This window comes from Symphalangus syndactylus, chromosome X, assembly GCF_028878055.3.
Source record: "Symphalangus syndactylus isolate Jambi chromosome X, NHGRI_mSymSyn1-v2.1_pri, whole genome shotgun sequence".
Lineage (NCBI taxonomy): Eukaryota > Metazoa > Chordata > Mammalia > Primates > Hylobatidae > Symphalangus > Symphalangus syndactylus.
This window is the reverse complement of record NC_072447.2, coordinates 30,659,356-30,675,777: the sequence shown is the minus strand read 5'-3', so window position 1 is coordinate 30,675,777 and position 16,422 is coordinate 30,659,356.

Here is a 16,422-nt window from a genome sequence, read left to right as displayed (position 1 = left end):
TAAGATTTGGCTCAAGATGGTCTGTGTGACAGCAGAGAATGAGACTGATGTATGGTTTCATTAAGATTTTTTTCTTCTAGAGATGGGGTCTCACTATGTTGTCCAGGTGGTCTCAAACTCCTGAACTCAAGCAATCCTCCAGCCTCAGCTTCCCAGGTAGCTGGGACCACAGGTGTGAACCACCATGCCTAGCTATGGTTTTATTAAGAAAATATACACCCTGGCCAATGATGCACATGTCAAGGGCCTGTCAGTCATGCTGTCTTAGAAAGTGGGCTGCTAAGGTGATACAGTGCCCAGTAGGGGAATCTTCCCCACTGCCTCTCTCAGGTGGGGCCTTGGAGGACCCTGGGCAATAAAAATCCAATGGGCACAACGTGAGTTGACCAAGAACCTTGCTCCATGGCTAGGGAAGTAAGTCAACAAGTGGACATTTACAGAAAATGGTCCAGAAGGATCATGTTGATTGCTTTTCCTTTTACTGAACATTTTTGGCCCCCACTCCTCACACTGTACCTTGGGGTAACATTCAGCCCACAAATTGCAAGATCATGAGAAGACACATCTCATCTTTCCTGAGACATGGTCATCACCAAAAGATCCTTTACTTGCGAGCTGAATGGGAGACTGGCTGTGAATTTGGGTTGTCTCCTAATGGAGAGGGGGTGAGTTCATTTTTGGCTGTATGTGAGATAGCTGTATTGTATTAGGTGGTAGCATTTTTCAAATGTGTGCATGGGAATAAAGGTGTGTGTGTGTGTGTGTGTGTGTGCTGAACTACCAAGGATAGACTGTGGTATATATTTATTGTTTTGTTTTCCCAGAGCCCGGAAGAAACCTGTATTAGTCAGGTTTCTGCTGTGCTAATGGTACATAGCAACTAACCTCCCAAATCTCAATGGCTTACAAAAGCAAGCATTTATTTCTTACTCATGGGTCTGCAGGTGGTTTCGGCTTTGCAGCATGTGGCTTCTGGCTGCAGGTTGGTTTCTGGTCTGCTCCATATATCATCAGTGGCTACCCATAGCATGTTCTTGTGGCTAATGGCAGAAAGGCAGAAAAGAGACCAAGCCAAACCTCGCAAGCACAATTAAAGCTAAAGCTTTAATTTGCGGCTAAAGCAAACCACAGAACCAAGCCTCAAATAAATGAGGGTTGGGATTTATTCTTGGCCCACAGCAAACCCTGGAAAAGGAAGGGAAGGAAGACTTGAGAAAAAATATAATCCATTCGACTATACTCCCTCTTCTGAGAAATCAACCATGTGGTTTAAGTGTGTTTCCTTTCTCAATAGACTGCATCGTTATCCATTCAATTGCTCATGTTAGTAGCCTAAGATACAAGAAAAGTTCTGGATTGGGAAGAGAGGAGCATTTGTCCAGTGTGAGATCTGTTGAGTATGAGGTGAGTCTGGGATAATCAGAGAGGTGAGGAGACTGTTGGCTGTACAGATCTAGAGTGAAGCCATTTTGGTTGTTAATTTTCCTACCCGAGTTCCTACAAGTTTCATGAGTGGGGCTAATGACAAATGTTACTGGTTTCTTAGGGTCCTCTCACTAGAGTGTCCTTATGTTGTTACCCTCGTGAAGTTACTCTGGGTTCTGAACCAAGACTGGTCCTGTTTCCTTTCATCTGTAACTCTGTGTTGTTAAATGCCACATCAAGGTTCTCTGTGTGCAGTTGCACTCAGACTTTTATTACTTCAGAGAAGTTCTTTGACCAAAGAGCATTGGCAGGTCCTATTTTTCAGTTTCAGCCTGTTTTGGTTCACTGTTTGTAAAGATTCTCCTGAAAAAGGAATTTCTGTGTTTGTGTAAATACACTTGAGTCATCATATCTTGCACAAATTGTCTGTATTGATTAATGGTCTCTTGTTTGCTTCCTTTCGCTTGTTGTATTTATAGCTCACATTACTTATAATTGTTGGACAACATAATATGGACCAGATGGCTTCATTATTCTGAGTTTCACATTTTGAATTTTAAACATTGTGTTGGACTGCCTGTGGCCAGCTGTGTCCTGGAGGAGATGATGAGGCCAGACCACAGTTCAAACATCTTGGGCCAGATACCATGGACATTAAGTGCTTTTGAGGTTATTAGCATTTGAGATATCCTCTGGTCCCCTGCTGTGGTTTCACTTGGAAGCTCTGACTGGAGAGCCAGGGAGAGAGAGGGAGGGAGGGAGGGGGAGAGAGAGAGAGAGAGAGAGACTGTGCATTGAAGATCTTCTGATCATGTGAATGTCCTATGATTGCATTGTATTTGAAAAAGCTTTTCACCCATAAGCTCATAGAACTTATTATACTTTAGACATTTTAAGTATAGCTAGTAATATTTAAAAATAAGAGTATAAATCAGGGTCAGCAGGAAACAGGTGTCATACTCAAATAGGATAATAGAACAATGATTACCTAAGGGACTATTTACAATGGTATGGGCTCAGGAAAACAAGGTAAAGTAAAGTAACATTCTAGACTTGTATGGGCAAAGTGAAGGAGTGGTTACCAGGACCTGGAGAGAGTAGCTATAGCTACAGGAAAAGGTGATTGGATCACAGAGTGCCCAGACATTTGGCCAAACATTATTCTCGGTGCATTTGTGAGAATGTGTCATCTGGATGAGATGAACATTTGAACTGGTAGACTGAGTGAAGCAGAATCCCTCCTTAATGTGGGTGGGCCTCATCTAATTAATCGAAGATCCGAAGAGAACAAAAGCACTGAGTAAGAGGGAAATCCTCCTGCTTGACTGCATGAGTTGGGACACTAGTCTTTTCTGGCCTTTGTACTTGGATTGAAACATAGGCTCTTCTTGGATCTCAAGACTGTGGCCTTTCAAGTTGGAATTCACACCATTGGCTCTCCTTGTTCTCTGGCTTTCAGATGCAGACTGGGACTACACACCATCTCTCCTGGATCTCCAGCTTGCTGCCTGCAGATCTTGGGACTTCTCAGCTTCCATAATCATGTCAGCCAATTCCTTACAAGAAATCTCTCTGTCTATATATCCTATTGGTTCTGTTTTCTGGAGAACCCTTACTGATATAGAGGTCAAGATAGCAGGTGCTGTGGCCTTTCTTAGGGGGACATCTAGACAATCCTGGTCACCAGGTAGAGGAGGGAACTAGGGGAATAAATGCTTAAATCTCATTCTTCTCCCTAGTGCCTGTAATTGGCTGAACTCACCTGGCGATTATAGGGCAAAGGAGCCAGTTGATGTAGCTTTTGAAGAATCTGGGACACGCACTAGGATGGAGAAGGATGAAAAGTGGATCTAAAGGGTGCAAATGGAACCTTACCAGATAATTAGGTTTTATAACAACTATTGTTATTACTTTCTTATATTCTTCCAGATATGCTATGCATACATAAACATATATGGAGATCTTCGTAGTATTCATGATATTTCACTCTTCCAGTATCACTTTATGGCTGCATAACATTAGAGAACCTTTCATTATTAAATAGTCTTACATAGAATAGATGTAACAGTTATTTAATACAAAAATAGTAATGAAAGAAACACCTGTGTACCCCTTCATCCTGTTAGAATACTACCAAAACTCCTTAGGGTTGCTGTGAGCACCTTCCCAATTGCATTTTTTTCCCACCAAGGGTAACTGTTATTTTGAAATTTTAAATCACTCTTTTGAGATAATTTCATTACTATTATTGTTATTTTTTGAGACAGAGTCTTGCTCTGTCGCCCAGGCTGGAGTACAATGGTGTGATCTCGGCTCACTGCAACCTCCGCCTCCCGGGTTCAAGTGATTCCCCTGCCTCAGCCTCCCGAGTAGCTGGGATTACAGGCACCTGCCACCATGCCCAGCTAATTATTTATTTATTTATTTATTTATTTTGAGACACAGTTTCGCTCTTGTTGCCCAGGCTGGAGTGCAATGGCGCGATCTTGGCTCACTGCAACCCCTGCCTCCCGGGTTCAAGCAATTCTCCTGCCTCAGGCTCCCGAGTAGCTGAGATTACAGGTGCCCGCGACCACGCCCGGCCTATTTTTTTTTTTTTTTTAGGGACGGAGTCTTGCTCTGTTGCCCAGGCTGGAGTGCAGTGGCGCAATCTCAGCTGACTGCAAGCTCTGCCTCCTGGGTTCACACCATTCTCCTGCCTCAGCCTTCTGAGTAGCTGGGACTACAGGTGCCCGCCACCACACCCGGCTAGCTTTTGTATTTTTAGTAGAGACGGGGTTTCACCAGGTTGGCCAGGCTGGTCTCGAACTCCTGACCTCAGGTGATCCACCCACCTCGGCCTCCCAAAGTGCTGGGATTACAGGTGTGAGCCACCTCTCCCGGCTTATTATAATTTTTCTGCATAAATATCTATTCTCAAATAAAGTATTGTCAAGTTTTATATGATTTTGACATTTATGTTGTTTTGAACTGCATGTAGATTTCTGAGAATCAATTTTTATACTTAACAGTATAATTTTGAGATTCATCCAAGTTGATATATGTTATTATAATTTTTGTTGCTGTATCCTCTTCCATTATATGTATTTGCTATAATTAATTTTTCTATTTTACTGTCAATGGACATTTGTTGTTTCTACCTTTTCATAGTACTGCTATATAATTTCCTAGCATATATGTGCATTAGTTTTTCTAGGATAGATAGTTTTTCTGGGAGAAAAAAAAAAGCCTGATGACAGAGCTCATCTTCAACTTTTCAGAGATAATGCTATATTATATTCTAAACTTGTTGCAGTTTTCACTCCCACTACCAAACTGATGGATTGGACTGCATTAAAACTAAAAACCTTGATCATGAAAACACAGCCTTAATGTTACCAACATGCAAGGGGTTCATTCTAGGTCTTGTTGCTTACCACATGGAAAGCCAGTCACTGAGACTATGGTATTGTCCGGGAAGAAGGCTTTAATCAGGTGCTGCAGCCAAGGAGAATGGGAGATTCGTTTCAAATGTGTCTCCCTGACCAACTAAAATTGGGGTTTAATATAGTGGAGAAGGCAGCGAAACAGGAATCAGGGAGGGGTAAGGAAGCAATCATGATGGATGAGGGTTTGGCATCTCATGCTCTGGATACAGTTATCTGGTGAGTTTTAGTTCCTTGCTTGACGATTGGTTTCCTGAGAAAGGAACGCGAGTACAATAAATGTAAGTTTCAAGTTTTGTAACTAGGGAGGGTCAATTTCTAAATTTATTTTAAAAACTTTAAACATTGGTTCTATGGGACAATTGGGCTGGTTTTCATTAAGACAGTAAAAAGGCAAAGCACATAATACGAGAAGATATTTTCAATACATATATTGAACAAAGGACTGATATTCAGAGTTTCTTAAAAACCCCAAGTCAACAAGAAAAATACTGACATCTCAATTTTTAACAATGGGCAATGACTGGGCATGGTGGCTCATTCCTGTAATTTCAGCACTTTGGGAGGTCACCATGGAAGGATCACTTGAGCCCAGGAGTTTAAAACCAACTTGGGCAACACAGGGAGACTTTGTCTCTACAAGAAAAAAAAATTAGCTGGGCATGGGGGCATAACCTAAGGTCCCAGCTACTTAGGAGGCTGAGGTGGGAGGATTGCTTGAGTCTGGAAGGCTGAGGCTGCAGTGAGCTGTGATAATTCCACTGCACTCCACCCTGGGTGACAGAGTGAAACCCTGTCTCAAAAAAAAAGTATAAAAGACTTGAACAGACACTTCATAAAAGATAATCTCTTGAGTTGCCAAAAAACATAGAAAAGGTGCTCGGTTCATTAGTTCATCAGGGAAATGCAAATCTAAGACACATTAAGAAGTCAGTATATACTCCCCAAATCCTAGCACTGGAAAAACCGACCATGCTAAGTGTTTACAATGATGTAGAGCACCAAAACCTCTTACTCTCTGCTGGCGGTAAAATGATTCTAAGTTGGTACATCCATACTGGAAAATTGGTACTATCTACTAAAACTGAACCTAAGCATAGCTAAAACACACAATTCCGTTCCTAGGTATATACCCAGCAAAAATGCCTACAAAATGTTTATAACAGCACTATTCATAATAATCTAGCATTGAAAACAGCCCAAATGTCCATCAAGAGTTGTATATCCATGCAACAAAATGGATGAATCTCATAAATTTGGTGAAAGGTAAAAGACATCAGATACAAAATGGAGCATACTGTATGGTTCTGTTTATATAAAATCCAAACAAACAAAACTTACTGATGGCAATAGGAGTAAGAATAGTTGGTTACCTTTGGAGAAAGTGATGATTTGGAGTGGATATGCTGGGGGCATTTGGCACTAATAACCTTCCTTATTTTGCTCTGAGAGTGAGTACATGGGGTAAATTCATTTTGTGGAAATTCATTGAGGTGTGTACTTTTGATTTCTGTATTTTTCAGTATTTATGTGGCACTTCAGTAAGAACTGTCTTGAAAATGCCATATGTTTGGAAATTAACCAAAGCGTGTCTAAATAATCATGAGTAAAAAAGAAATTATGATGGAAATACAACTTAATGATGACAATACTTCATGACAAAACCTGCAGGAAGCAGGTTAAAGAGTACTGTAAAGAAAATTTTCAGTCTTAAATGCTTACATTGGAAAGAAAGAAAAGCTTAAAAATTTGAATCAAGCATCCAAATATAGCAGTAAAACTTATTATTAACTTTTATTTTAAATTTGGGGGTACATGTGCAGGTTTGTTACATAGGTAAACTCATGTCACAGGGGTTTGTTGTTCAGATTGTTTCATTACTGAGGTATTAAGCCCAGTAACCAATAGTTATTTTTCTTAATCCTCTCCCTCCTTCCACCCTCCACCCTCCAGTAGGCCCCAGTGTATGTTGTTTCCCTCTATGTGTCTATGTGTGCTCATCATTTAGCTCCCACTTATAAGTGAGAACATGTGTTATTTGGTTTTCTGTTCTTGCGTTGGTTTAGTAAGGATAATGGCCTCCAGCTCCATCCATGTTCCTGCAAAGGACATGACCTCATTCTTTTTTTATGGCTGCATAGTATTCCATGGTGTATATGTACCACATTTTCTTTGTCCAGTCTAGAATTGATGGGCATTTAGGTTGATTCCATGTCTTTGCTATTGTGAATAGTGCTGCAGTGAACATACGTGTGCATGTGTCTTTGTGATAGAACAATTTATATTCCCTTGGATATAAACGTATAAAGAAAGCAATAATAAAAATAAAATAGAAAACAAAGATAGAATTAAAAAAAACTCAACAAAGACTGAAAGTTCAAGAAAACAAACAAAGAGAAAAAGCACAAATATACAACTTAAAGCATGGAAAGGAGAACATAACCACAGGAGATCCAGCTGTGTCCAGTTGCACAGGGTTTTCTAAAGATCACTTGTGTGGGGAATCTTTTATAGGGAACACGAGTAGATGCAGGCAGGCCTGTTAAGAGTTTATTGCTGTAATCCAGGTGAGATGAGATGGTAGCTTTTACTGGAACTAGAGTCTTGCTTAGGAAGGGTGGTCATATTCTAAGGTTATCCATTGATTCTCTTTTATTCTAATATTTTTGAGACTTTTTACACATAAAACAGTAATCCTCATTTGGAATTTAAAAAAATATAATGTGAGGTAGAGATATAACTTTTCTTTTCAGATGAAAAACCATTTATACTAGCACAATTTATTTAAAAATGAATTGCAATACCATCCTTGTTGTATAGTAAGGTTCCATATTTACTTGAATCTATTTCTGAATTCTCCATTCTTGGTTCTGCCATCTATTTGTCTCTTCCTATGCAGATACTATACAATAAGTTTTACAGTAAATTTTAAATCTGGAAAGATATATTATCCACTTACCATTTTTCTTTAATTTTTCTTTGGCTTTATTTTCTTAAATTTATTCTTCCATATGAACTTGAAAACAATTTCAGGCATTAAAAAATTCTCATCTTCACACTGATTTGAATGGCTTTTATATATTAGTTTTAGAAGAATTGACACTTGTCTTTCCTTCCAGAAATACATTGGAATTTTCCATTATTTGGGTCATCTTTTTTTTTTTCCATGAATATAGGTAATCAAAACTTGACTGCACTTACGTTCAGTGTTTTGTGTCTTTTATTTGAATATCTGAAGGTAATATTCACTTTATGTAATTAAACAAGGAAATAGTGCTCATTTAATTAATCACTTAATATTCTAAACATTTCCAACATTTTAAGTGTAACATTTTGAATATGGAAATTCTTCTTGCTCTGTGACTGCTGAAAGCCTCTGATTCAAGATTAGTTGGAGAGAAGAAAAAGTATTAAAAGTAGGTTAATCAATTTTACATAATTTTTATTAAAAAATTTATTTTTATTTTTTTATTTTTATTTTTTATTTTTTATTATTATACTTTAGGTTTTAGGGTACATGTGCACAATGTGCAGGTTTGTTACATATGTATCCATGTGCCATGTTGTTTTGCTGTAGAGATGGTGTCTTACTATGTTGCCCAGGAGGAACTCCTGGGCTCAAGCAATCCTCCCAGGTAGCTGGAACATGGGGTGTGCCACTGCATCCAGCACAATTTTATATAATTTAACAGATACTCAGTGTAACTTTTGAATTGGTTATACACCATTGTCTCTTATATCAATCCCCTTTTCCAGGTTTTGATTTCGTCATACAGCAAAGCAATGGCAGAACAGGTTTGAAATTTGAATCAGATTATCTTCATATTTTCTGAGTGAATCAGGATTACAAGTCCATCCAGAATTACTCAATAGTGGAACTTCTAATATCCTCCTCTCCCCCAACTGAGGTGGTATGGGGAAGAAACTCAGTCCTGGCAGACAGGCGGCTTGGTAACCCAGGTCCCAGTGGCCTCACATGTCCCAGCATATTCCTCCTCTGCGTTTTTGCCTCCCTTAACAAACCGATCCAAGTTATGTAGCAGGAAGGGAGACCTCCTAATTTAGCTGACCAGGCTGAATTCCTAACCATAAAAGGAAGAGCCAAACCGTTTACCTCTTTGAGTCATGCTTTCTGAGGTTGCTTAAGCAAGACTCTGGCATTCCCAATAAGGACCTGACCAAATTCAGCTGCTTGAAGACAAGATGGACTCCAGCACTGACCTTTCATCAACTTTTTCTTCATTATACTTTCACTGTAATACTTAACTCTCTGTCCAAGGTGGGTCTTATCTGCCATTTTCTGGTCATGCAGTGCATGTTAGAGCATGACGTCCCACTGTGCAAGCATAGAAAAGACCGCACCTGATATGGTTTGGCTGTGTCCCCACCCAAATCTCAGCTGGAATTGTAATAATCCCAATGTGCCAATGGCAGGGCCAGGTAGAGATAATTGAATCATAGGGGCGGTTTCCCCCATACTGTTCTCGTGGCAGTAAATAAGTCTCATGAGATCTGATGGTTTTATAAATGGGAGTTCCCCTGCACAAGCTCTCTTGCCTGCTGCCATGTAAGATGTGTCCTTGCTCTTCCTTCACCTTCCACCATGATTGTGAGGCCTCCCCAGCCATGTGGAACCATGAGTCCATTAAACCACTTTCCTTTATAAATTACCCAGTCTTGGTTGTGTCTTTATTAGCAGCATGAGAACAGACCAATACACCACCTAAACATGCTTGGACCCCACCTAAACATCCCTTTTCCCACCTCAACTTCCTTAAAATGACAAGAGCTGATTCCCTCGGGATCCCTTTCCTGTATGCTGCTCCCTTGTGGGCTGGAGGCACGAGCCTATCAAACCTTGCCTGAGAAAAATCTTGGCCCGGTGTAAATTTCTACCTACATAAGCGCCAAAGAACTTGGGGTCTGGGGTGCAGTAGCATAACCACCACCACCTTGTTGCTTAGAGAAGAGAGAGATTACATTACTCTCAAATAGCAAGACTCCCAGTGAGTGAGAAGGCTCAAGACATTACCAACATTAGCATCTATTTTCCTTTCTCATTTTAGTGAGATTTGGGGATGTAGCCCCTATTTATTACCTGGATTTTCTTACAGAAATGGTTCTAGGAGCACCAGCAGGCTGGTACCCTTACCTGGGACAGAGGATGCATGGAGATGGAGAAGGTTAGGGTTAGTGGAAAGGAAGGAGAGTGTTGATTTGTTCTCTCAATCTCCACTCAGGGCCAAGAATCAGTGCTCCTTGGCTGTTTTAACCTCTCCTCTGTCCTACTAAGGACAAATCCAGTTTTATCTAGAGGAGATTGGGGCTAAACCAGAAACTGCAAAACTGTGAAAGGGAACTATTTTGGGAAAACATTCTTTTCTCAATGCTAAAACTGCCTTTGCAGAGTTATAAATAATGAGGTAAATCTAACATGACTGACTCCATCTTGCTTCTAACCTCACAGGCTAAATTGGTTTTTGTTTGTTTCTGTTTTTATTTTGCTTATTCTAGCACAGCAGCCAAGATAATTACGAGAGGTATTTAGTGGACAGTTGAATTTTGAAGCAAGGGAAACTGACCTCCCTCCTTGTCCGGAGATTGAAGCTGCATTCATAAGGCAAGGTTAAAATTATGGTAGGGGCTTGGACTTTGATAAAGAATGGGCACAGTTAAACAATGACCTGCTATCGCTTAATGTGTTTTCCTGTAAGTTGCTTACTGCCCCAGAGTCACGTAACCAGGGTCACAAGATTTGTAACTTCCCCAACTATTCCTATAGATAACATCATTATTGTGAAACCTAAAGAACTGGTCTTTGAGATATTTTTCAGATTTTTCATTTCAGTAGAGCAAGAGATACCGCCTGGTCCTGAGAACCCCCTCACTCCTGGGAACTGACTCACCTGCTTAAAGAATTTTAGACCACCCCGTGATTTCATCCCCAGCCAATCAATTGTTCCAGTTCCCTAATCCCCTGCCCACCAGAGTGCCCTTAAACAACCCTAGCCTCTGAATTCTCAGGGAGATAGGTTTGAGAAATTTCTCCCTGTTCTTCTCACTTGGCCAGCCCTGAGATTATTTAACTTTTTCTTTGCTGCAACACCTGCTGTTCACGTTGTTGTTTTTTTTTTTTTGCTGAGGGGCATCAGGCTGTGACAATACCTTTATTTTAAAATGAAGCAGGTAGGAGAATGTGAGGGGGAACTCTAAATATGATCTGTTTGTGGGGAAGGGATGGCATGATTAACTTTTAGTCTAATATTTTAACTCAAGCAAGATGTGTGCTCTAGCCACACTGGTGGAGTGGGGCTTCTTTGTGGCAGGGGGGTAACACCCCAGGCTACACCTTAGAATCACCTGGAGTGATACGAAAAATGCTAGTGACTCAGCCCATGCCTCAAGAGGTTCTAGAATAACACCAATTGGTGGTCTGGGATTCGCCCTGGGCATGGGTCTTTTTTAAAGTTTAACAGTGATTCTAATGTGGGCCAAGGTTAACACCGTTTTGGGGAAATTGCTGAGGGTCTAGGAGAATCTGTTTTTTTTTTAGCAATGTGTGAAACAAAATCACAAGAAGATTTGGCTGAGGATTGCAAAATGATGTGTAAACAGAGAGTGAGAGACCCCTGTTTTAAGTCATTAGGGAACAACCAGTGTCCTGCTAGTTAAGCTCGTGGGCCTATTTTTTCCAATTTGGATTTTCATACTGAAATAATACAATATTTCCATCCAATGAAGAAGAATGTCATTCTCTCACATTTGTCATTATGTGAAGTCATATCTTGTGAAGCAATGCGTGCCTGCCACTGTAATAAGCTGATTTCAACAAAGGCAATATCAAAAATAGGGATTTTGGGGTCTTTTTTTAGCCTAACTGTGAGCAATATAAGCTTTTTTTTTTTTTCTCTTTTTGAGATATGATCTCACTATGTTACCCAGGCTGATCTCAAACTCCTAGGCTCAAGTGATCCTCCCACCTCAGCCTCCTGAGTAGCTGGGATTATAGGTGCACACCACTATGCCTGGTGATGGGGGTCTTCTTTTCTTCCTAAAACATATATGACCATATTAGTTGCTTCATGAAAAAACCTTTTGGTCTTATTGCAACCTGAATGTTAGATTTTATTAATATATTGGAATAGAAAAGTCATTAAACCTTCTGGGATTAATCTAATTGCTCACTTACTTGTTTATTCATAAAGTACAGTGTATTACAGATATTTCTAGTGCCTTGTAGGCCTCTTATTTTCCCCAGCTTCCAAAAGAGTTCTTACTAATGTGCAGATAAAGCCAATATTAAACTCATGATTCTGATTATTCATTATTATTATTTTTAAATTAACAAGTTATTACACTGGCTAAGTTCTTGTCACTTTTCTCTGATGCTCTAATTATCCAGGCATCAAAAATCATAAGGAGGGGGACAAGGAGAGGTTGGTCAACAAGTATAAAGTTACAATTAGATAGGAGGAAAAACTTCTGGTGTTCTATTGCACAGTAGGATGAAAACAGTTAACAATAAGGTAATGTATATTCAAAATAGCTAGGAGGGAGGGTGTTGAAGGTTTCCACCACAAAGAAATGATAAGTGGTTGAGCATGAGCAACATGGTGAAACCCTGTCTCTACAAAAAATACACAAAATTAGCCAGCTGTGGTGGTGCTTGTCTGTAGTCCTAGCTACTTGGGAGGCTGAGGTGGGAGGATCATTTGAGCCCAGGAGGTGGAGGTTGCAGTGAGTCGAGATCATGCCACTGCACTCCAGCTTGGGCAACAAAGCGAGACTCTGCCTCAAAAAATAAATAAATAAATGAACAAATAATAAATGTTTGAGTTGTAGATATGCTAATTACCCTTATTTGATCATTACACTATGTATACATGTGTACAATTATTATGTGTCAATTAAAAATAAAAATTCATAATGAAATGATAAGAGAGAAGAATATTACAAAAACCTTCTGGATAACATCGGGGTATTGACATATGTAATAAAATTAGCTTTCTGGTCTGGGAATGTGCCTGCATGATGTATGGGACATTCTTTCCTATGAGAAGTTGAATCCAATTTTTGAACTAAACCTCCAATAGAAATTGCTGTGCTTCTCACTTTGATGTCTTTGAAGTCTGAGGGGAGGCTTCTAGGGCTCATGTGATGCTTCTGCTCCACGAAGTCATCAGAAGCTCAGGCTACTTCCAGCTCTGTCTCCCCTCTGCCATCCCTGGGGCATGGCCTCATCCTAATGGTTCAAATAAAGCTAGAGTCATCACATCAACACATTAATCAGCTGGATGTAGGAAGGTGAAGGTGGTGAGAGAAGGGGCAAAACATGTGCTCTTGTTGTTAAGCAAGTTCCTCAGATAAGATCACTAGATGAAAAAAAAAAATCACTAGATGACATCACATTTCTAGCTCATTGGCTAGAACTTAGTCACATGGCCAACTTTGCTGAACAGGAGGCAGGGAAATGTAGTCTTACACTGGTGACCATGTGCCTAGCTGAAAATCAGGGGTTGTAAGAGAGGAAGAATGGATGTTAGAGAACAACCAACAGTCTATGCCTTAGGCAGCATAAGATGGGTTGGGTAGTCTCTGGGGAATGAATTACTTTTCTACAAACTTATTTTCTGTCAGAGACTTCACCACACATTACTACTTAATTACTTTTCAGGATTTCTTCTCTTTGTGTTTTTTTTTCTCTGGGACCATGATGGGATAAACAAAGAGAACTCCATAGAAATTAAACTTAAAAGGGACATCCTGCAGAGAAGTGTATTTATATTCTAACCTATCCCTTATTCAAATAGACAATTCACTCAGTTGTCTCATGACATTTTTATTAGGACCCCCTCAAAGATTGATATAAGATAGAAAAGGTAGTTACCCAAAGAGAGGGATTTGACAGGTGCCACTAAAGGTCTTCCTACAAAAAAATGTCTGCAGTCTTTTCCACACATCACCTAAGATTTCACTAGTAATAACAGTGCTTTTTAAAATGCAAAGTATGTTGAAGGAATTGTAAAGCATTAAGCTCTTTTTAGCTATTTATGCCTTAATATAAGTTAGTTTGTTATATGCATGAGATATAGCTGGAGTAGGGACTTTGAGAGGTGAGATGAGCGGGAATGTTGAAGGAATTTGCCAAAAGAATGGGAGATGGCAGAGTGAAAAAGACAAATATCACCACTTCAGGTTCCAGCTGAGAAAGACACTTATACAATTACTTAATTTTACTTAAATCATTTCATTATCTAACATTCATGCAAACTCAAATAAGAGTAAATCATGTTTTGAGATCAAAAGTTTATGACAAAAAAAAATCATACTGCATTACTGGAAATCTCACTTTACCTGAGGTCAAGGTATCTGAATCCAATATCACTTCTACAGACATTTCCTTTCCTGCTAATGGATTTTTTTTTTTTTTTTTTTTACCTTTGATGATGAATGGGAATTTTCTTGCAAATCCAGAATGACAGTGATAAAGTTCATTGGGATAAGCAAGTTGTCAAAATGGCGGGAAGAGCATTGGAATTAAATGTCATCTACCATGTCAGCAAACAGTGATGCATATCACATATATTTCACTGACATGTATGTTCTTTGCCTTCTCTGCTTATGTTCACTAGGTTACAGGGATCCTTATGCAATTGTTCCCAGAGAATAGAAGAAGCAGAGCCAACCATGCTGGGTGATTGGAGTGCAAGTTAGTTGTGTCATGCCAGTTCGATATTATATAGGAAAAGCTCCATCAGGGGCTAGTGCAGGAGAACAGTCTAGGCTGAACAGGTCTAGGGTATTCATCATAGCAGATGAAAGTAGTGTACCACCCACACTCTGAAGCACTCAACTTTCCAGTACCCATTAGTGCCAGTGGCTTCTTACTGGCACTTGCAACTCTACCTGAGGGCTTTCTCTGGCTACAGGGGAGGGCCTTGTGCAGGGTGGGTCAGAAGTGGCAGGATCTGAAGGCCCCCAGGGGATACCCTCAACCAATGATGGAGGGGTTGGTGGATGAATATCTCAGCTTTCTTGCCCCGGGAAAGGCCTGTTTGACACGATCTCCCAGAGATCCCCTGCAGGATAAGCTCGCATTTGTCCATAGTGATAAACTTCTCACAAGTGCATTCTATATTGGTTTCTTTCTGTTTCCTGTTTCATGTTCCCAACTCCCCTGCCAGAGCTTCCTGGGATCACCTCCTAAATTAGCTACTTGCATTCAAATACCTATCTCAGTGCCTGCTTCTTGGGGGAACCCTACTTGAGGCTTAGGCAATAAAAGCAATAGAAAACTGAAGACATAAAACCTATCAGTGGTAGAAACTGGACATCAGCATGTAGAAAGCAGGTAGTGCTTTACATAACTTACTCCTTACAAGGACTTTAGTGAGGGATTGTGAGAACAGTACCAGGGGATATTGACTGTAAATTCAGAAATGATCCTACTTGGATAGATGGACTGAGATAGAGGTAATTTAATGCATCAAAGTTCTTCTTTATAAGAGTGCTATAGTTGTTTGGAAGTCTTGCCTGCCTGCAATAGTGACTGGGAAGTCCTTGATGACTGCGCATGAATGAGAGAAAGGGAGAGAGAGAGATACTTTTATGAATAAATTAAAATCTGGAGTTGGGGAGTGGGCAGATCGTCCATGCAGGATGAAGAGGAGACACTGAGACAGGATTCCAAAGAGAGAGAATAAGAGATGGGAGAGGTTCTTGCATGTTCATGTGTGTTCTCTTGCCGCAAGCTCTTAAACCTTGAAAATATTATATTAAAACTCACAAAATGCCTGAAGTGAGTGGGTCCTTACGGGAACTGGTGAATGAACTAATTTTTGCATAGGGGAGTGACTTGGGACAGATCAGAGATGGAATAGGTGAACATCACAGCCTGACCTCAAGAGAGCAACTCTGGGAATAAGCAGAGATCACAGGGAGAATTCAGGACTTGCTCAGGCTTTGACACTGGTTGGGACGCATGACCCTTTCTCTCTGGCCTCCTAGGTGCCAAGGAGCCACAGCTGGCATCTCTGAGATGGGCTGTGCTTCAGAAAGGGGAACAAAGGAAGTGGTAGAAGTGCCTCCAAAATGCCTTTGAATTTTTCTTTTGAGTCAGTTAAGTGTTGCTCGTTCCTGGAACAGATAATTGGCTTAAATAGTTGTTGGAATTTCTTCTGGCTTGATTTATGACTCTGTGAAAGGAATCTGAAATTGTACAATAGTTGGGTATTTGAAATTTTTTCTTTGAACATTCTAAAGAAATAAAAATAGGCGGAAATGGGCTTTAGCTGACTTGGGATTATGTTTTCAGCATCGTATCCAGCAATTGCCTAATTCTATCTTTTGTATAATTGTTAAATATCCATTTTCATCCTGTATCTGAAATTCATGAGTCATATTCTTTTCTTCTACATTTCCATGACTGATACTTATCTTCCGCCTGAAGAATTTTTCCTTTTCTTTCTTGTTTTTAATTTTCCAAGAGCCTTCTTAGAACACAAGGACTTAATGGCATTTTCTGTCGATAATGTTTTTATTTGATTTGGTTCTATAATCCCAAGAAAGACAT